Source organism: Culex pipiens, chromosome 2, assembly GCF_016801865.2.
Source record: "Culex pipiens pallens isolate TS chromosome 2, TS_CPP_V2, whole genome shotgun sequence".
NCBI lineage: Eukaryota > Metazoa > Arthropoda > Insecta > Diptera > Culicidae > Culex > Culex pipiens.
The window spans coordinates 98,974,365-98,996,786 of NC_068938.1; the positions used below are offsets into that span (position 1 = coordinate 98,974,365).

At 36.3% G+C, this 22,422-nt stretch overlaps 1 protein-coding gene across 1 annotated transcript in view; it reads right to left on the bottom strand.

Annotated features, from left to right (window-relative positions):
* LOC120416870 (mucin-3A) overlaps positions 1–22,422 on the bottom strand; it is a 200,331-nt gene that overhangs the window by 52,331 nt on the left and 125,578 nt on the right. The gene's annotated exons all lie outside the window — the stretch shown is intronic.

Here is a 22,422-nt window from a genome sequence, read left to right on the forward strand (position 1 = left end):
AAATTGTAATTTTTTTGATTTTTGTATTAAAAAATAAAGCAAAATTTTAAAATCGGGTTTTTTCATGCACACGAGATATGTCTTGAGAGCCTTCTTCCCAAATTTCAGCTCATTCGATCCATCCCATCTCGAGATATCGTGGTACACGTAAATCAAAACAAAAATGAGAGTAATTGGTTGCGTCCACACTTTGCGCATTGTATTTGGGTAATTCTCTACCAACTCACACGAAATCGGGAAAAGTTGCCCCGACCCCTCTTCGAGTTGCGTGAAACTTTGTCCTAAGGGGTAACTTTTGTCCCTGATCACGAATCCCAGGTCCGTTTTTTGATATCTCGTGACGGAGGGGCGGTACGACCCCTTCCATTTTTGAACATGCGAAAAAAGAGGTGTTTTTCAATAATTTGCAGCCTGAAACGGTGATGAGATAGAAATTTGGTGTCAAAGGGACTTTTATGTAAAAAAGTTACTTTTTGCGTTTCTCTTTGTTTCGTCGTCCGTGTCTGTCGCGGGTGACCATGAACGGCCATGATCGATGACGACCAACTTTTTCAAAACTTTTTTTCGTAAAATCGCGATAACTCGTGATGTTTATAAGCAAACCCCTTATGTCTATATATCAAAATTTTTGTAATTGTCTGTTCTACAACTTTGTAGAACATTGTTACACTCTAAAAAATAACTCTGCAAAGTTAGAAAAAACACGAAATTTTAAAATGAAAAATTTTGTTCTAAATGAAAAAATGACCCTTCTGGGACAATGTAGATTCGAAAAGTACATTAAATTTCCCATAAAATGACATGTTCCAAAATTTTTTACAGTCGAGTAACGAAAAATGGGAGAATTTTTAAAACTTTTTTAGTGTTTTTTTCGATGAAAAATACGTTTTTTCGGAATTCTGAGTACGCCATCAAATCGGGCGTCTAATTTTACATAAAAGTCCCTTTGACACCAAATTTCTATCTCATCACCGTTTCAGGCTGCAAATTATTGAAAAACACCTCTTTTTTCGCATGTTCAAAAATGGAAGGGGTCGTACCGCCCCTCCGTCACGAGATATCAAAAAACGGACCTCGGATTCGTGATCAGGGACAAAAGTTACCCCTTAGGACAAAGTTTCACGCAAATCGAAGAGGGGTCGGGGCAACTGCTGTGTGAGTTGGCGGAGAATTACCCATTTCAATTTTGTATGAGAATTTGTATGGGAAAACCTTCTTTTTAACATTTAGATTTTAATAATTTTTATTTTCACTAAATTTTCCAAATTTCAGGAGGTTTTTTGGCTTAAAAAAAGGCACAAATTTTTTTTGTTCTGGTTCGATTTGACCATTTTTCCAATTTTCCGTGTAGCGACGAGGCAATCTGCTGCTCATACAAAACCGGTATATAAATTTTATAAAATTTGTGTCTTAAGAACAGATATTCTAATCCATTTTTTTTCTTCAAAAAGCCTTGAATTGCCCCATTTGCATAGTTTGCAACCAATTGTACAAATTTTCTCCAAAAAAAAAATATGTTCAAAGCACAACATAATTTTTGTTCTTATATTTTAGGGAAATATTTGAAGGAGACAAGAAATAAATTTCAAATCAATTTAAAATGGCCTGAACACAAAAAAAAATTGAGCAAAACACTGTTTTTAGAATGCTTTATTTCTATTGGCTTCAGTTGATAGCACTTCAAAATCCTCTGAACTTTTAGATTTTTTCTCTGAAAAACATGTTGCCCTCTGTAACTTTTTCAAAACTTTTTTTCGTAATATCGCGATAACTCGTGATGTTTATAAGCAAACCCCTTATGTCTATATATCAATTTTTTTGTAATTGTCTGCTCTACAACTTTGTAGAACATTGTTACACTCTTAAAAAATAACCCTGCAAAGTTAGAACAAACACGAAATTTTAAAATGAAAAAAATTGGTCTAAATGAAAAAATGACCCTTCTGGGTCAATGTAGATTAGAAAAGTACATTAAATTTCCCATAAAATGACATGTTCCAAAATTTTTTACAGTCGAGTAACGGAAAATGGGAGAATTTTTAAAACTTTTTTAGTGTTTTTTTTCGCTGAAAAAAACGTTTTTCGGAATTTTGAGTACGCCATCGAATCGGGCGTCTAATTTTACATAAAAGTCCCTTTGACACCAAATTTCTATCTCATCACCGTTTCAGGCTGCAAATTATTGAAAAACACCTCTTTTTTCGCATGTTCGAAAATGAAACGGGTCGTACCGCCCCTCCGTCACGAGATATCAAAAAAACGGACCTCGGATTCGTGATCAGGGACAAAAGTTACCCCTTAGGACAAAGTTTCACGCAAATCGAAGAGGAGTCGGGGCAACTGCTGTGTGAGTTGGCGGAGAATTACCCACTTATAATAGACATTGTAAAACCAATTTGATCTTGTTTAATGAAAATGACAATATATTTTGAAAATAAATGTAAGCTATGGACATTTTCATTTATTGAGTTTTTTTTATTAGACTGAGGAAGCTTAATAGTTTTCTCTGAGTTGCTTCTACTTTATCTATTTTACATTTAATTTTATAATTCCTAGTAAAATTATTATTTGACAGTATATTGTTTACCCAAAATGATTAAAATAAATTGAATCTCTTTCGAGTTAAAGGCCAATAATATTTATTAAAATGTGTTTGTCCCTAGTTTCCAAAACGTCATTTCAAATCAAAAGGCAAAAATAATATAATCTTAAACGAAAACATCAAAATTTAATTTAAGGTAAGATCAGAATACAAAAAAAATCGAAAAAATATTTCAAAAAAAAATCTTTATTACTTTGCATTTTTTTATGAAAAAATAATAATAAAAATGATACTGACTCAGAAAAAAAAATCGAAAATTATCTGAAAGGTTTTATTTTAATGATCCAAAATAATCTTTGTAAGCAAGTTTTTTTAATAAACCATGTTCAAATCGTCTGATTACTATTAAAACAATATCTCTGAAGAGGGTAGACAAATTGCTAGCACAGGGATTTTTTTTTAAATTGAAAACTGCAAGAAAATTGAAAACCGTGATGTTTTGCAAAATTAAATATCAATTTTGAAAATCGTTTTTCAATATTTCATAAGGTTCATTTTCAATGTACAATCTTTAAAGACATAAAAAGAATCATAAGGCCAAGACAAATTTAATTTAATTTTTTTTTTCAATTTCGAATATTGAGGCCATATGTTTTATCTACCAACGCTGTCCCATCGTGAAATCTTGTCACACGTCACTTTTTGACTTCCGAGAAAAACGCGTTTTAATGTTTGACCTTGAATAAACAAAAACTAGGGCACGCAATGTAAAAAAAAAACACGTTTTGTTTGGTTTACCATTCTGTGCATTATCCTGAATTTTGGTTGAATTTGGTTGCCGGAGTCTCGAGTGCTCGGGCATGTACGTGTGTCAAACGCGTTCTGACTTGAATTCCCTCTGGTCAGTTGTCGCACAATTTTCAGGGTGTTTCAAGATAGCACGACGAGATTGAAACTTCTTTCATATAACGAGTGACTACAATGTACAGATTTTTTTTGGTTATTATTAAATATCTCAGGATTGAAATCGAATTTTGGGGATCTATGAAGGTCAAAAGGTGAGGCATTGAGAGTTGCACAAAATTGCGTTCATAACTCAGTTGTGCCCAAAATGCCCGTGCGACAAGATAGCATAACAATGATGACACGATCCTGTAGAATGGATCTGGGTGATGAATAGAGAGAATGAGTAACGTGATTCTCAAATCATCCCACTTTGTTTACTTTTACAAAGAAGGAGGCTGTTCAAGCACAGGCATGACTTTTTTCTTACTGGAAAATAAGCTATTTTATAAACAGTGGTATGTGTTTCGTTTTGTCTAGTTTTTGACATTTGCTGTAAAATTGTGTGTGTTTTCAAGTTTCGATCGGTTAGAAGACGTTTTTCTTTTTAACGGGTGACGACGAAATGCGGCGATAGTGTCATTCTGCGATGTCGCAGATAAATTCCCTGGCTGATTTTGGAATCCTACAGAATCAACAAACAGATAAGATTTTCACTAAACCAGTAGATTTTCAAACGGAATCAAACAATTAAAAAAGCTTTTGATTGGATACAACCGCATCGATTCCATAAACAACTTCCATTCAGAATTATAAAAAATGATGATCTCGCATCCAACTTTCTTAAGATTTCTTGACAAAAGCCACAAATTTTTCATTCTTGCAAAAAAAAACAATTTTTAATGATCGATGCTTTTAAAAGTGCCATCGCTCTCATAACTATCCTGTAAACAACTGTGCGGTCATTCCATAAAGTCCATTCTTAACTACTTTTTCCCGGTAGCGCAAAAAAAAACAACACTTAATCCATATACCCGCGGCCAACGACCGCGATGGTGTCAAGGTCTATAAACACTCCATTAAGGGAGGAGGGGGAGGGGGGTTGGCAAATGTGTGTGACGGCAAACGGCCCACGACCATACAAGATTCGCTCTCTTCCCGCGCTAAGTCAACGTGAGAAATTAAACTCGGAAGTTTGCCCCTTTGGCCTCGGCCCGACTCCGGCCAAACCGGTCCAACCAAAGTGGGCTTGCAAAAGCTTTTCCGGCGCGGAAGGAAGCCAAGGGGGAGAAAGGGGTGGGTGAAAAGTAATTAAGACGACTTGGCTCGACTCGGCTAGTAGCTATGACAAACTAACCCATTGAGCAGTGGTCTAGCGAGGGGAGAGTTGTAGAAAAAAAAGAAGAAGAAAACCGGTTGGCTTTGAACTATTTACCGACATTGTTTTGTATTGGAACCATGCGGGATGGGGAGTTTGTGGGGTGCTTTTTCATACATTATTTTGCTACCTCATTTTTTGCCACCCCTCCCACCATCACCACAAAGTACTGCAAACTGCTTTCCATGCAAATCGTGGCTATGCTCTGATTTATGCTTGAATAGTTTACCCGCAGGTAAGCGGAGTTTTATGGGCTCAAAAGCTTCTTGAACACGTGCAATTTTTCAACCTGGGTAAATTTAGATCAATTGACTAAAGTTCGTTTAAGTCAGTGGGTTGAATTGTTCAGACTGGCAAGCTTTTTTATGAGGTGGTTGATTTAAAATGTTCTTTTGAGATCTATTTACTCAGCAAAGAGCGATTTGTTAATTTAATCTGTTGTGAACAGAGATCAGATTTTATGACATTTTGAACATTTTTTCAGCCTCCAAATTAACACAATAAACTATGCATTCATCTTTCCTCACATCAATGGACTAAACATATCCCTGAAGCGCCCAGTTATAACCAAATTTGGCCTCCCTCCTCTAGCCAACCCTTCCCACTAACTATCACTCATTTCCTGCAACGGTGCTTAGATCTTCGTCACACCCGCCGCCACCGCCATCGCCGGTTGGATCCAATTTCGCTCCCGGGACCTCGCATAATGAGGCAATAAAGATCATCTCATCAAATTAGAGGATTATCTAATTAGGTCCTGGTCGTCCGTCGTCTTTGGCAAACGGAATCACCAAGACCGAGACCAAATATGGGGTTCGGAAGGTTAATCTCATATGAAATCCAGATTTTGGCGAAAGTGCTCTTAGCTCCCCCTCCGGCAGGCAGTGTGATTGACGGAAGTATAATCATTCTAAAATATATGATTCCTCGGGGGGTGCTTGCCTGTTGGGGGTGGTGGTGGTAACGCTCAGGTATCGGCCTACATGAACTATGTAAAGATATAAATCATCGAAATGGCAGGTGGTGAAACCTGGGAGGGTATTCAAAGTTACAACGTAGTCTTGGGGATGCGTTTATTATTTATTGAATAGTGGAACATAATGCTGGGCATGAAATTACCAAAAACTATTCCATTGACATAAAATAAAGTAAAAACGAAGTTGACTTTATAGCTGTCGGCCACCATTGCTAGTACCAACCACTAGTGTCTTCCTTTTTATCTACAAGGACTTCGCCGCCCTGGGCTCCTAAGTGTATGAAAGTATGGCACGGAGCGACGGCGCCGAATACCCATATTTACACAAAGAATTTTAGAGCGCCCGCCGCGGGATTCGAACCGTCGACCTCTGGATTGTTAGTCCAGTGCGCGGTCCGATTGATCCACACGGGCGGGACGAAAAAATACCCACTGTGTTCTGAAAAGTTTATAATCGATTTCACAATTTTTTTCCAATGACAAAATTTTTTTTTTTCAGTAAGAAAAAAATTGCAGTCCAATTTGATGCCCTTTCAACGTGAGACTTGAAATAAAATTTGAGATGGTCTTATCTCTGTGAGTTTTCATTGTTTGAAAATAATGCATTCCCTTCTCATAAACAATTAGGTATGTGAGTTTTTTTCTTTCATTTTCACTTAGAGTTTATTTAAAAATAAAATATTTTTGTCTGGAATATTTTGTATTTTTTTGAACTATAATGATATTTTTTGATTTCTGTATTACTTTTGTTAGTTAATTCCAGTCTTTCAAACATGAACACATCCTGAGCTGAGATAGAAACATATTTGAAATATTTTCAACTTGAATAATTCTTATTTTACATTTTTTCGACTTCTTTGCATATTTTGTCAGTTTTAGCATTCTATCAAATTTGTCTTGGTTTTTTTTAAAGTTGAGCAATTCTTCTCAAGAATGGCTGATTTTGAGATTTTTTGTGTGTGTTTTATTATTATTTTGGCTTCAATTTGTAGGAGTTTTGGGAGCCTATGACCAGAAAAAGCCATTTGTTGCACAGCAACTAAGGAAGTTGCTGTCTTTTTATTTCAAAATTGTCAAATTTACGGACCCAATCCTGAAACAACCTGATTGTAGAAAAGTCAAACTTAATTCAAAAATTCATAAAAAAAAATCATTTACAAGAGATCAGAAAATTAACATTGAAAATAGTGCGCTCATCCCGGGAATTTCCTCTAAAACCGGGAAAACCCGGGAATTCAAATTCAAAAACAAAATAGCAAATTAAATTAATTTTCAGATAAATTTAATGAATTAAGACAACTATTTTAGCCATTTTTTCGCATAACGTTTTGAATGACTTATGTTAAAACATTTTTTTTACTCTAAAATTTCCTGAACCTATTCAAACTGTTGTTTGGATTTTCCCTAGTTGGCGGAAGTTATTATTGAATAATTTGTATTTTGTGTATTTGTAAAACATGCAATTCAAAAATTATCAAAAATATTACATCGACTGGTATCATTTTATTTAGTGTCGCTTCTTTTTTTAGACAATTTCAAGGAAATTTTTTAAGCTTTTCTAGTCATGTCATATATAAATTATTTAAGAGAAATTTATTTATACACGATGTATTTAATTTCAATCACATTGCATGAAAACTTGTAGTTCATTATAAATCCAAAGCTTGCTGTGCTGTATCAATTTTTAATTGTTTTATGCTATTCAAAACTGTCGTCCTTGTTTAGATTGAAGTGTAGATTATTACCAATTAATATTATTGAGCTAATTCTATGTTTTTTAGCGAATTCCCGGGAATTCCCAAGATTTAAAAAATAATTTTCCCGATTCCCGGAAATTTCAAAGCTTGGGAAAATTGGACGCCCGAACTAAAAACTTGACCGTTCATTGCTGAGATATTGGCATTATAAAATGAGTGGCTGTTTCGATGAGACTTTGAAAACTTTGATTTTCCTATTTGTTTATCTTTTATCCGATGTATCTCAGCAATTATAGGTCCAATTTTCAATGATTCTTAGACGATTTTTAGGAAATTTTCACATCTTCTTGAAAATAATATTTTATGAACTGTTCCTGTAAAATGTTTTTTGATTGAAAATTAAATTTTACATTAAAAATTGTAGTAACGTTTTTATTTGGGGTGAGATTTCTTTTTTTGAAAAAAAAAACCTAATTTTTAATCATAATTAAGGGATTTTTGTCCCCTTATCGATACTCGTGTGCTCTCTTGTTAAATCTAGAATGGAATCCCAGCAAGCTCAATACAAAAGAGCACACCAAAAAAATTATTTGATTATCCGAAGATTCCAATATCCGAAATCATTATTAAATAATAATAAAATTTGAATGGAAATAGAAAATGGAAAATTTGGTCTTAGTCGAGGGACTACTTCAAAAAATATTTTTAACGGCCTTATTTAAATTCTGTCCTGGATAATAATATATTTAGTAAATTTGTAATTATTACCATGCTGTTTCTCAAAACGTAATCTTCATTGCAATTTCTTCCCGTTCAACTTAAATTTTCCCACTGTGCTTTGCCCGTCATGGCATAGTTCACATTTATGAGGAATAATTGGCCGGGAATATAATTATGGCAGAGAGACTGACTTTAATTATGTAACGCATATCTAAACCGTTAGATAAACATAAACACACGCACACACCACTATTTGCCAATTTTGCCCTATCATGCAAAGATCATCATCCAAGTCTATTTGAGTGAGCGTCAGTGTGTGTGTGTGTGCGAGGAATTCCAGCCCGTAATGAAGCGCCTCCCCCCTAGAATTAGCATAATCTGATGAGAGGGGTGAAATTAGGCCACAAGAATGCTATTATCGCAAATATTTCCAGCAGCAGCAGCAGCAGTACGGGGGTTTCGTTCACGGTAGAACACCTTCGACCTTTGGTTTATCGGCGGATAGGTGGGAAATTCCCGATTTCCGCCGGATATGAAATGATGGAATTCTTCCCGAGTGCAACCTCCCACGGAACAGGTGACATAAATCATCGATGCGAGGGAGGGTGGGGTCGTAAAGCTTTCTTCTGATGATGGTGGCGGCGGCGATATGGGGAGAGACTTCTTGGAGCTAGTTACCGTAGTCTGTCAGGAGGGAGTCGTAAAAAGTCGTGTTGCACAAATAAATTGCGATATCATTTTTATGACGCGTGAAATCTGCGTTTTATGTTGAATTTGTCAAAATTGGAAAGAGAGACACAAGTGAAATGATGAAGCGATAGTTTGTTTGTTTAAAGTTATTGTAAGTTTAAAATTTAGCTTAATCTTTCTTCTAATATACATTTTTTGTCATATTGGTCATGCCTGTAACATAACACCCAACATCTTTTATGCCTAACAAACATAAACTGATGGTGAATCGAGAATATTAAAAACGAAAACTTATTAAATCCAACTTCTTGAGTCACCATCAGCTTATGTTTGTAACGTCGATCTGCCTCGATTGACTTTCCCAATCCAAAAATCAGCATTCGAATCCAATTAAACGTACCGATTTCGTGGTACAGAACAACCTCACACCACACTTCCAGCAAATCTTTCTCCTGCTTCGCAAAGTTTAATTAAATTCTTCCGCAGCTTTTCACGCTCTCCCCCACGAGTCAGGGTTGTTTAAAAAAGAAAAACGTTGGCTTATCAATGGCGGATTAAAAGTTAGCAGTGAGTACGTTTTTTTCTCCTCCTCTCTTTTTTTCCACCCCACACTCACAACTAGAGCAGAATTAAGTTCATTCTTTTGGTTTTGTTTACTTTTTTATTTGTTGGCTCGATTTAAAGTCCCGTTTCTGGGGTTTCTCGCCCCTCCTTAACGCAATCGGTTTTATATTTGCGGTGTTTTCAGCTCAACAAACCCTCGAAGAAGTGCAAGTGCACACAAGTTTTGAGCGAAAAGCGAAATAAACATAAAACCGCAGAAAAACCACCTCCCACGCGGTTTCACAAAGGAATAAAAATTATTAAATTGTATTCCTTCCTGGGCTGCTTCCAGCAGCCGCAAAACGCCCATTGAGTGGTGGAAAAATGGAAAATAAATAATAACAAAAAAAATTATCCCGCACATTTCCATATTTTCCGCATCCATTACCCTACCCCACCTGGGTGAGAGAAAGAAGTGGAAGAGAGGGGAGGTTTTCCCTTTTGTTGCCACGAGCCCAAGTTGGCCAGGAAGATTAGAGTAGCCTTGGGGCCACCCCATCCGCGACAAACCCGCCTCCCTCCAGGAAGGGGACAATTATTTTGTAAAAAGAACTGGTGTTTGCAGGAGCGAGCGAGCTTTTTTTTCGTACACACAAGAAAATGGTGAAAAGGGTAAAATAAGGAAAAAGGGTTTCCACAACGAGATAATTATTTCATCATAAAAATCCCTTCTCCAACTGCACGCGCTTCTTCAAAGTGGAGTTTTTGGTGGCGAGGTGATTTTTTTTTTGTGGGTGGAGGTTTCACTTTTTTTTGTTGTGAATAATTTTCCCATTTCAAAATGAAGGGTAGCGATGGCTATCGGGATACTTTTTTCCTGTAGGGATGTAATTGGTATTGTATTTCAAGTTTTTTCGCTTCGCAGCGAAAGATGATTTGTGCTTATTCACTTGACTTTAACAACGTCGTTAATTATGTTTTCATTTTTGGGGGCTTTACAAGCTTTGATAATGAGACAATTTTGAAGGAATAGATTATGGTATAATTAATGTTGCAAGAAGATTGCACTGCTGAGGAAATAAAATCAACATGAAAAAACTTTTTTTTTTAAGTTTGACGGACTGACTTATCGCTTTTTATTTTTTTTATTTTTTTGTTGTTTGGGAACTATCAATTTTCGTAAAATGTATCATAAAAGCACAAAATCATAACAGTAATATTTTTTGCAAAAAAAGCAAAATTAAATGAATAAATGGAAAATTTAGCAAAATTTATGGAAAAATGGGATATGGAAACACATTATTTTTTTAATCATGTTTTCATTACAATCTAAAAGAAATTTCAAAAGGTTGCGAAAACTTCACAATAGTTTCACATGATTTAATATTTACTGAAAAAATATCATATTTTGTTCTTAAACCTTGAAAAATGCGTTCTCAATTTTAATACATACACCACTGTTTCAGCTACTGCCAGCATTTTATATGTTTCCAAACTTTTTGCATTGTTTTATAACAGCAATTAACAAACAGAATCTATATTTTTCATTGGTTTGACTATGTGACGTAAGCGCCATGACGAATAAATGTATTTTAAATTATCCGCCTTTAGTACAATTTTTTTTTCAAGATGTTGTTGAAAATTGCTTTTTTATTTAAAAAATAAACATATGTATTAATCTAAGTGATGAATAGAGAGAATGCGTAACGTGATTTTCGAATGATCCCACTTTGTTTACATCTTCAAAGTAGGAGGCTGTTCAAGCTCAAGCATGACTTTTTTCTTACTGACAAATGACTGTTCTTGACATTTTTTTTCTGAAAATTATGTATGTTTTCAAGTTTCGATCAGTTAGAAGAGGTTTTTCATTTTAACGGTTGACGAAGAACTGCGGCGAGAGTGTCAGCGATGTCGCAAATTCCCTGGCTGATTTTGGAATCCTGCAGCTCTTCCTGGTCCAGCAAATAAACATCGCTAATTCTAGCGAAGCTGATCCAACAAACAGAGAAGATTTTCACTAAACCAGTAGGTTTTAAAAAGGAACCAAACGATAAAGACAGCTTCTGCATGGATACAACCGCATCGACTCCATAAACAACTTCCATTCATAATTTAAAAAAAAAATGACGATCTCGCCTTAAAATTTCTTAAGCTTTCTCAACTTCAACTTAAGATCCACAAAAGCTACACTTTTTAATGATCGATAACAATACTCTCTACTTTTGGCAAACAGTAAATTGGTTCCACTTTGACAGTTCAAAATTGAGGCCGTTTTGCGAACCACTATTCAGCACCACAATGTAAGTATGTAAGTAATAAAATTGAGTTTTCATAGGGAATTTTGAAAATTCATCATTTTTATTTTAGTAAAATGGCTTTATCTTGGCACTGAAGTGACGAAAATTAGTTTTTAAAAAAGCAAAATTGTTCAGTAAATTTTTACCTAAAAGATGACGGTATCGGTTTTGGTGCCAAAATTTTTTAGATTGATTTTCGAGAGAAATTCGTAAAAAAAAATCAGGCAAAATATTTAATTTTTCCAACTTTAACATGCTGCTAACTATGATTTATAGTAAAATACGAGGCAATCTGAACGCATTTTTCAAGGTTTAGAACAACATATGATATTTTTTAGAAAACAGACCATTTTTTAGAAAATCGTAAATCACGAGTTCTAAACGATTTTTTGGAATTGTTTGTTGTATGAAAACATTGTTCCTGAGGCAAAAAACTATCGAAATTTGGGTCAGCCCGAAGTTTTCTGTCATATCGCCTTTTTTGAGGACACACTGTTAGACAGTTTTATTAAAAATAAAAATAAATGTTTTTTTTCTAAAAATTCTAGCTTCAAAACAGTTTAAACTCAAAAACAGTGCAGTTTTGGTGCAGTCTATCAAAAAAAAATCACTTGGTTCATTTTGATTCCAAATTTAATTTATCATCTAAAACTGATTTTAGAAAACCTTTTCGGGTAAATATTCAATATTTTCCATAAATCACATTTTTTCTTGAAAATTCATAGTTTGGTGAATAGCTCATAATTTGGCCTTTTTATCCACTTTAGTAAAGAAATGTTTGTCAAAATCATGTTTTTGTGATTTTAAGTTAATTTAAACATGATTTTTTTCCATGTACCTATTTTGTTTCCAAATAGCTCTAATCTTAACCTACAGCTTTGCCGAAAACACTAATTCGATCAGAAAAAATCTTCTGAAAATTCAGATTTTCGAATATTTGCAATCGATCGATTGCACAATTTGTTTGAATGAAAAAATATTTTGTAAGCCAAATATACAGCAATTCCATATTAAAAGGGCACAAACCGAAAAAAAAAAGTTTTCCGGTAGGGCTCAAAATTGGCCAAAATGATAAGACCCGTATTATTTCGTTTGGCCATTAGGGTGACCTACACCGTGCATTTACATGTGAAGCAGGAGGCTGCGCTTGGCGCTCTACGACTACAACGGTGTAACAACTGGGTGGAAGGAGATGGAACGGGTCACTCGCGGATCGTGAAGGCTTGTGACATTTCCCCCCTTGCAACTTCAGTCTCGGACTGCATGGAGGTAAGGCCCAACATGGACATTCCATATGAGGTGAGAAACAAATCGCCAAATGTGGAGTGATGGAGGACCTACACTTCCAGAAGGAACTATTCGTTTCTTTACGGATGGTTCAAAAATGGGCACTTCTACTGGAGCTGGAGTCTTCGGTCCTCGAACCAGGGAAACCATATCTATGGGAAAGTGGCCTACCGTTTTTCAAGCAGAAGTGTATGCCATACACATCTGTGCGAGGACGTGTATTATGAGAAATTATAGACACGCAAAAATCGGTATTTTCTCGGATAGCCAAGCTGCACTATTGGCATTAAAATCCTCTAAATGCGAATCCAAACTTGTTTGGGAGTGCGTCGCTTCCCTCAGGGAACTTGCTTCTCGGCATAACAGAGTCATGTTGTTTTGGGTCCCAGGGCACTGCGGCATTGAAGGCAACGAAATGGCTGATGAACTTGCTAGACAAGGCTCATCAAACATCTTCGTGGGTCCCGAGCCGTTCCTTGGAATCTCAAAAAGTGCCGTGAAGCAAGAAATAACTAATTGGGGATAATTGCAAATCGCTTCAATCTGGGGCGAGATGCGAGGATTGAGACAAGCTAAAACTTTTATCACTCCAAGTCCTTCAATTGCCAGGAAACTTCTTGGCTTAAACCGTAGGGAACTACGAATACTCGCAGAGCTTCTAACAGGACATTGTCCTGCCAGATATCACCTGCACAAAATCGGCAGGTGGCCTAACAACCTCTGTCGTTTTTGTTTAACTGAGCTGGAAAGCTCGGCACATTTACTCTGCTTCTGCGGAGCACTTGTGTCTCGAAGGCTGCGGTTCTTTGGATCGCACCTTCTTACGCCGTACGATGTATGGCACCACACCCATCCCAAGAAGGTCATACAGTTCATCGACTGTATTGCGCCGAATTGGGATAAACCATGTCTGCAAAATAACCCCTCGTCTTCCGATCCAATGGATACGAGTAATTTGTAGTATGGACAGTAACCAGGGTACATCACAAAAGATAGCCTTCTCAGGTGGTCGCAGTGAACTTAACCCAATGCCCATTGGGCAACAAAAAAAAAAAAAAAAAAAATACACCGTGCAACAGTGGTCCCAAAAATGGCCATTTTCGTCATTTTTAGCAAAAACCACATTTTCCAAAAAAAATCATAACTGTATTTCAACCGATTTCAGTTATCTTGGACGCAAAGAGAACTTTTTTTCGATTTGTACCCTTTTCAAATGGAATTGCTGTGTTTGCCCCCTCAATTGAGTTTAAATACCCAATTTTTTATGTGATAGTTGTGATGATTCATAGATAGATAACCAATTACCAATTACTAATAAATGAGAGTGCTTTAAAAAAATACATGCAGGTGATCTCAGATTGTCAAACATTTCTTAACAAAACATCCTTGTTTGAAAACAAAACACAATTTTACAAATTTACCACCAATTATTCATTTTGGATAAATATTCAATAACAGCAACATACTTTCACTTGAGTGAAATTGTACAATTTCTCAAAAGGGTAATTCTCTACCAACTCACACGAAATCGGGAAAAGTTGCCCCGACCTCTCTTCGATTTGCGTGAAACTTTATCCTAAGGGGTAACTTTTGTCCCTGATCACGAATCCGAGGTCCGTTTTTTGATATCTCGTGACGGAGGGGCGGTACGACCCCTTCCATTTTTGAACATGCGAAAAAAGAGGTGTTTTTCAATGATTTGCAGCCTGAAACGGTGATGAGATAGAAATTTGGTGTCAAAGGGACTTTTATGTAAAATTAGACGCCCGATTTGATGGCGTACCCAGAATTCCAAAAAAAAAAAAACGTTTTTTTTTCATCGAAAACAACACTAAAAGAGTTTTAAAAATCCTCGCATTTTCCGTTACCCGACTGTTAAATTTTTTGGAACATGTCATTTTTTGGAAAATTTAATGTTCTTTTCGAATCTACATTGACCCAGAAGGGTCATTTTTTCATTTAGAACAAAATTTTTCATTTTAAAATTTCGCGTTTTTTCTAACTTTGCAGGGTTATTTTTTAGAGTGTAATAATGTTCTACAAAGTTGTAGAGCAGACAATTAAAAAAAATTTGATATATAGACATAAGGGGTTTGCTTATAAACATTACGAGTTATCGCGATTTTACGAAAAAACTAAAGTTTTGAAAAAGTTACTTTTTGCGTTTCTCTTTGTTTCGTCGTCCGTGTCTGTCGCGGGTGACCATGAACGGCCATGATCGATGACGACCAACTTTTTCAAAACTTTTTTTCGTAAAATCGCGATAACTCGTGATGTTTATAAGCAAACCCCTTATGTCTATATATCAAAATTTTTGTAATTGTCTGTTGTAGAACATTGTTACACTCTAAAAAATAACCCTGCAAAGTTAGAATAATCACGAAATAAATGAAAAAATGACCCTTCTGGGTCAATGTAGATTCGAAAAGTACATTAAATTTCCCATAAAATGACATGTTCCAAAAAAAATTACAGTTGAGTAACGGAAAATGGCAGTTTTTAAAACTTTTTTAGTGTTTTTTTTTTCGATGAAAAATACGTTTTTTCGGAATTCTGAGTACGCCATTAATCGGGCGTCTAATTTTACATAAAAGTCCCTTTGACACCAAATCATAACCTACAACTTTTCCTGAAACACAAATTCGATCAGAATTATCCTTCTGAAAATTCAGATTTTCGAATATTTGCAATCCATCGATTGTATAATTCGTTTAAATGACAAAATATATTTAAACCAAATTTTTTTTTTTGCTTTCTCAATTCAATTTGCAATTGGACTGAACAACATAAATCATACCCGATTTTTTAATGTGACAGCTTGTTCTGTAAACTATCTATTTATTTAATTTTCCAAAGATAAATAACCAATTACCAATTACTAATAAATTGAGAGTGCTTTTAAAAAAAGATATGCAGGTGATCTAAGATGGTCAAACATTTTCTTAACACACATTCTTGCTTGAAAACAAAACGCAAATTTACAAATTTACCACCAATTAATCATTCTGGATAAATCATATAACAGCATAACATATAACAGCATAACAGCAACATAAAAAAGATAAAAATCGGTCACATTTGAGTGAAATTGTACAATTTCTAAAAAAAAAATTAAAAATCGTAATCAAAGCTGCATCGAGAAGTTTACAAACATCAGAACATTTTTTTAATGTTTTAGTTGCACAACAAGTTTCAGGACAAGAATTAAGGTTCTACAAAATTTCATTTTTATTTTTGCCAGTTTAAAAAAAAACAAACAAATTGACCGACATATGCTCATTATTCAGAGTTTTTTTTTTTTTCAATATTTTACAAATAAAATAATCAACAGTAGAAACTAATTTTATTTTTTTCTAATTTTAGCTTTCGCAATTTAGTGATTTATTATATAGGAGGTTCTATATTAACAAAAGTGTTAACTTAAAACTCACTTACAATCTACGAAGAAAGCAAATCATACCAGCTGAAGTTAGCAATGATTTTTGTCGAAAGGCACTTATTATTTTTTTAATTTGTTAAAAAATGTGACGAACTGTGACAAAAGTTTGGATGTGTGTGAGCGTTGTGTAAACCCTTTTTCAAGTCAAACTAAAGAAAATAATTTTTGTGCTACTTTACCAAACTTTGAAGATTAAATTCTTTTATATTTTGAAACGCACAGACTCAAGTCTTGATTTGAAATAAGCAAAATTTGGACAACAATGCCTAATATAACAAATTATTTTACAGGTGATTATGAAACACTTTCAACTAGTTCCAAACGCATGAAATTATTTTAAGTTCTGCTATAAATGCTATTTTTCAATTCAATTCAATTCGGTTTTATTGGTGAATAATCAAGATACAATCAGTTCTTTTGCAATTCATAACAGAGTTTTGGAGTTCCTTTCAGCTGTGTGTTGCATCATAATCCATTTTGGAACAATTATTTCTATAACTATGGCACTAACAAGAGCAAGAAAAATTTAAAAAAAAAACTTGCTAAAAATTGCAAAGGAAAGGGGAAAGAAAGAGAAAAAGCTTAAAACTAAATCACAGTATTTTATCCTTTGTAGATGTGCTTGATCATCAGCTCCTCAAGGGCTAGAAATTGCTCCGCCTTGTTACGGCAGGTCCAAAACCTCGACATCATCTCCCCCGCGAGAGCAAAGAACTCTGGCAGGGTGAAGAGATCTTCCCCGGTGACTTCTTGCTGGGCCGCATTGCCGCTACCGGCAGCGACCACGCTGGCAAATGATCGCCCCCAGCCAAGGGGGAATGCTGAGTTGTCCGCGGGAACCGTACGCTGCCCAGCAGCCGGCACGGTTACGCTCGTACTTCGCTGAGGAGGGTGGGACGCTGCTGCTTTCTTCTTCCTCTTTTTCTGCTCCTCGAGGTAATTTTTCCGTGCACTGCATCCACGGTAGTTGCTGGTATGGTTACCTCCACAGTTGGCGCACTTGATGCGCGCCTTGGTTTGCTCTGCCTTGTCCCCCAGGTCCGCCTTGCACGGCAGTGCACACGCCTCAGAGAGGTGTGTTCACCGCACTTCACACAGTGGGCGGGAGGTTGCAGTTCCGCGAGCCGTGGCCGAATTTCTGGCAACGGTGGCATTGTGCTGCGTCCGACGGGTTTGAGTAGAACCGCCAGTTTACCCAAAACCCGTCCAACGCCTTAGTTCGTCGCAGGTCTTGAATCTTGACGGTGCCGCGGTCGAAGTACAACAGGTACAGTGTGTGTGTACCTGTGACTGTTGTCTTCCGCGAGAGGACATTTATGTCACGCGGCGTTATTCCAGCACCCGAGAGGTCCTTCTTGAGGTCGGAGATCGGGCGGTCTTGGTACCCCTGCAAGACGACCTTAACGGCTGTCTTCTGCACGGGGTCGAATGTGTAGAACTTGAAGTTTTTACTCTTCAATTTCTCCACAACCAGGTCGAAGTTCTTGTTGTCAAATGTGTAGACTTGCACTGACGACTTACCGATTTTCAGACAATATCCGAGGCCTTCCAGCAACTCGTCAATATCGTCCACCAACGTGTCCAAAACAAAAATTGGAGGTGGTCTACGTTCCTTTGGAGAATTGTTCGTTTTTGGCGTCGGCACTTTTTTCCGTGCACGACGATCGTCGTCGGTAGTGCTGCTACCGTCGGTGTTGTTGTTGTTTTCTTCGTCGTCGCTCAGCATCTGGAACTCGTTCCTGATGGGAATGTTGGCGGATGTTGACGTGTTGGTCGTGGCACCGGAAGTACCTGAACGGGTTCGCACTGGTGATCTCGGAACATATCCGGGATGTAGTAACTTTTTGTCGATGCCTTCTGCGCTCACGCTCCCCTGCGCGATGGCGGTCGACACGGCGTTGGTTTGTTTACCTTTTTGCACACGGCCGGTAGACGAACTTCGCGGGTTTTTCGAGGCCACACTCGAACTGCCACGGCCACGGCCGGCCTTTGGCATGCTGCAGGAGCAAACTCGCGGGTAATCACGGTAATTTACGGCGAAAAAAATCGAAAAAACGATGGAGCACTGAGCACTTGACTGCTGCTTGCTCTCGTGCTTACACGGAGGTGTAAATGCTATTTTAAGTAATTCAATTCCCACAAAATATAATTAGAGGCTTGAAACCACTCCAAGAACTAATCGTGCTCACTCTGCTGCTCGCTCTGCTAATGCAATTTCCGCACATCACCTTGACCGGTAATTACTTCCAGTTTTCGCATGGCAAGCACCACCATCATCCGCCGCCGGTTAGTTTCTTTTCTTATCAACTGCCAAAAAAACGGACTTTACCTAGGCTGCCCTATCTCCACGCTCACATCATGGCTGGCCACATCGCGTTGAGCGTTTCCAGATATAGGCCAAACCTCGGCCTGAATAATGCCTGCCCAGCGAATGCGCCAGACCTCAAAACAGTTCCCGTTGTTGGCCGTGGACTTGAACGTGGTATGATTAATAACTAACCTCCAACGGGGGGTGTTCGCACATTACGTTGCGCAAGGTAGAAAACGGAGAGCTTGAAGAAAAATAAACTCATGTGAGTTCAAAAACATTGAAAATTGTTCCGTTACGCAATCGACGAATGGCCCCCATCCCCTGAAGAGGCCTAACCTTGGGGCCCAAAAGGGGCCAACCACGGAACTGTACGCTATGTTCTATTCAATTTTTGCATACGGTGTCCAAAAGTGGGCCAGCTCCACCGTTGATGACCGTCGTCGTAACGAGCCATAATTCCCGGCCCAGGTCATCCAAAGTGGCCACGGGGCGCAACGCGGAAAGAACCCGACGAAGACGGATAATGGGGCGCGCGCTGCGTTAGGGTTTGATGATGGGCAGTACACCCTCCCGCCCCGCTTTCTATGGTTGGTCTAATGTTGACGTGGGCTACGATGGAAGACCCCGTAAGTATGAACCATTACACAATTTGCGGTCATGGGATGACCCTTGGCTTGGTGTAGCTGTTACTGTAAGTAATAAAATGGGAATGATTGTTCTTTAATTATGTGCAATTAATATCAAAATTTTGTTTTTTGTTTTTTGTTTGTTGTTTTTTGTTTTTTGTTTTTTGTTTTTTGTTTTTTGTTTTTTGTTTTTTGTTTTTTGTTTTTTTGTTTTTTGTTTTTTGTTTTTTGTTTTTTGTTTTTTGTTTTTTGTTTTTTGTTTTTTGTTTTTTGTTTTTTGTTTTTTGTTTTTTGTTTTTTGTTTTTTGTTTTTTGTTTTTTGTTTTTTGTTTTTTGTTTTTTGTTTTTTGTTTTTTGTTTTTTGTTTTTTGTTTTTTGTTTTTTGTTTTTTGTTTTTTGTTTTTTGTTTTTTGTTTTTTGTTTTTTGTTTTTTGTTTTTTGTTTTTTGTTTTTTGTTTTTTGTTTTTTGTTTTTTGTTTTTTGTTTTTTGTTTTTTGTTTTTTGTTTTTTGTTTTTTGTTTTTTGTTTTTTGTTTTTTGTTTTTTGTTTTTTGTTTTTTGTTTTTTGTTTTTTGTTTTTTGTTTTTTGTTTTTTGTTTTTTGTTTTTTGTTTTTTGTTTTTTGTTTTTTGTTTTTTTGATTTTTGTTTTTTGTTTTTTGTTTTTTGTTTTTTGGATTCAGAAAACGCCACTGAAAAAGCAACATGAAATCATATCTCTCCCAACCTAACCGGGAGAAAGGCCAAGCATTGCACCCCATAATCATAAATTCCCCCAAACCTACCATACCTCCCTAATTACCTTCACTCTCTACACCAATTGAAGATTGCACATGAAGAGTGTTGTTTCTAAACATCTCTCATTTTTTTCATACAAAATAAAAAAGAACACAAAATGAAATAAAAAAGGCAGAGTTTAGAGGCAAAACGAGGCCATTAATTCGTCATTTATCAGATTCCGAGACGGGCGAGAATTCGTTTGCGGTTTTGCTCCGGACACGAGAAAAGGTGATAATTTTATGCTAGCCGGCAGCAATAGGGCAACAAAGTGGAGAAAAAGAAGAAAATGTAGGGGAAATTGAGCATAATTTGTGGGTTGGCGGTTTTATGCTTTTTAAAGGGGGTAAGCAAAATAAAATAAAAAAAGGAGGAATCATCAGCGGAATTTTATTCTGGTCGTGAGCGAATGTATTTTTTTCTTTTCTTCTCTGCCCGTGAAAAGATCTTAATGAGATGATGGTCGCCGAGGGTGAGCGCGAAAAAGGTCATCAAGATGGGCGTAATTCTGGTTTTGTTATGCCACCGTTTTTGGGCATTAGTTGGGTGATTTACATGAGTTTTTTTCAAATGTTCGTGATTTTGTTTTTGCCATTTTTGTTTCACATTCCAATTTGCTGAATAAATGCAATAAACGAAATCAATTTGTTTGGCCTTAAAAATGCATCGCAATTCGAGAGTTTGTTTTCCCGCCTGATCTCATTATCATAACCAATGAATACATTTTCCAGAGCCGGAGCCACCTAATTATCATACCGTAGCATACGTTCAGCCATATTTCATGAGAGTCCTATTACATCCCACCCACTCAACCAAACCCCCTCCCAAATCGAATAAATCTGCCCTCCCTTAACGAAATCGCGATTCGAAAGCGCGTAATCCAAATTGATTTGTGACGTTTTGAATTATTGATCTTCCGATAATCAGCCCCCGGGGGTAACACGAGAACCTATCTCGTCCAGGGTTTTGCTGTTTGGCATCGGGCAAATATCGGACATAATTTCCCAGGCTCTGGCAAACAATTTGGCATCGCTGGGGTAAGTTGGAAGGTGAAGGTTTGAAATACGAGGACTTCTGAATGATGGTATGAACCTGTAGGAACTTAATAAACTGGATGCATCACAGTTAGAAGTCATTTCATCGACAATAATTTGATTTTTTTTTTTTTTTGAGAAAAATATTAAATTTTTTCGTCAATACACACAACTCCCGGTGTTAGGTCACTTTTTCGTTTGACACTTTTTTAGTTTGTGAGCAATTCTCTACGAAATCGGTCTTTTTTCTTAAATTTTAATTTTTGTATTTTTTAATCCGACTGAAACTTTTTTGGTGCCTTCGGTATGCCCAAAGAAGCCATTTTGCATCATAAGTTTGTCCATATAATTTTCCATACAAATTTGGCAGCTGGCCATACAAAAAATGATGAATGAAAATTCAAAAATCTGTATCTTTTGAAGGAATTTTTTGATCGATTTGGTGTCTTCGGCAAAGTTGTAGGTATGGATATGGACTACACTGAAAAAAAAAGATACACGGTAAAAAAAATTTTGGTGATTTTTTATTTAACTTTTTGTCACTTAAACTTGATTTGCAAAAAAACACTATTTTTAATTTTTTTTATTTTTTGATATGTTTTAGAGGACATCAAATGCCAACTTTTCAGAAATTTCCAGGTTGTGCAAAAAATCTTTGAGCGAGTTATAAATTTTTGAATCAATACTGATTTTTTCAAAAAATCGAAAAATTGGTCGCAAAAAATTTTCAACTTTATTTTTTAATGTAAAATCAAATTTGCAATCAAAAAGTACTTTAGTGAAATTTTGATAAAGTGCACCGTTTTCAAGTTAAATCCATTTTTAGGTGACTTTTTTGAAAATAGTCGCAGTTTTTCATTTTTTTAAATAAGTGCACATGTTTGCCCACCTTTGAAAAAAATATTTTTGAAAAGCTGAGAAAATTCTCTATATTTTGCATTTTTGAACTTTGTTAATACGACCCTTAGTTGCTGAGATATTGCCATGCAAAGGTTTTAAAACAGGAAAATGGATGTTTTCTAAGTCCCACCCAAACAACGCACCATTTTCTAATGTCGATATCTCAGCAACTAATGGTCCGATTTTTAATGTTAAAATATGAAAAATTCGTGAAATTTTCCGATCTTTTCGAAAAAAATATTTTCAAATTTTTTAAACCAAGACTAACATTTCAAAAAGGCCAAACATTGAATATTACGCCCTTTTAAAATGTTAGTCTTGGTTTAAACATTTTGATGCCAAATTTGTATGGAAAATTATATGGACAAACTAATGATGCAAAATGGCTTCTTTGGGCATACCGAAGGCACCAAAAAAGTTTCAGT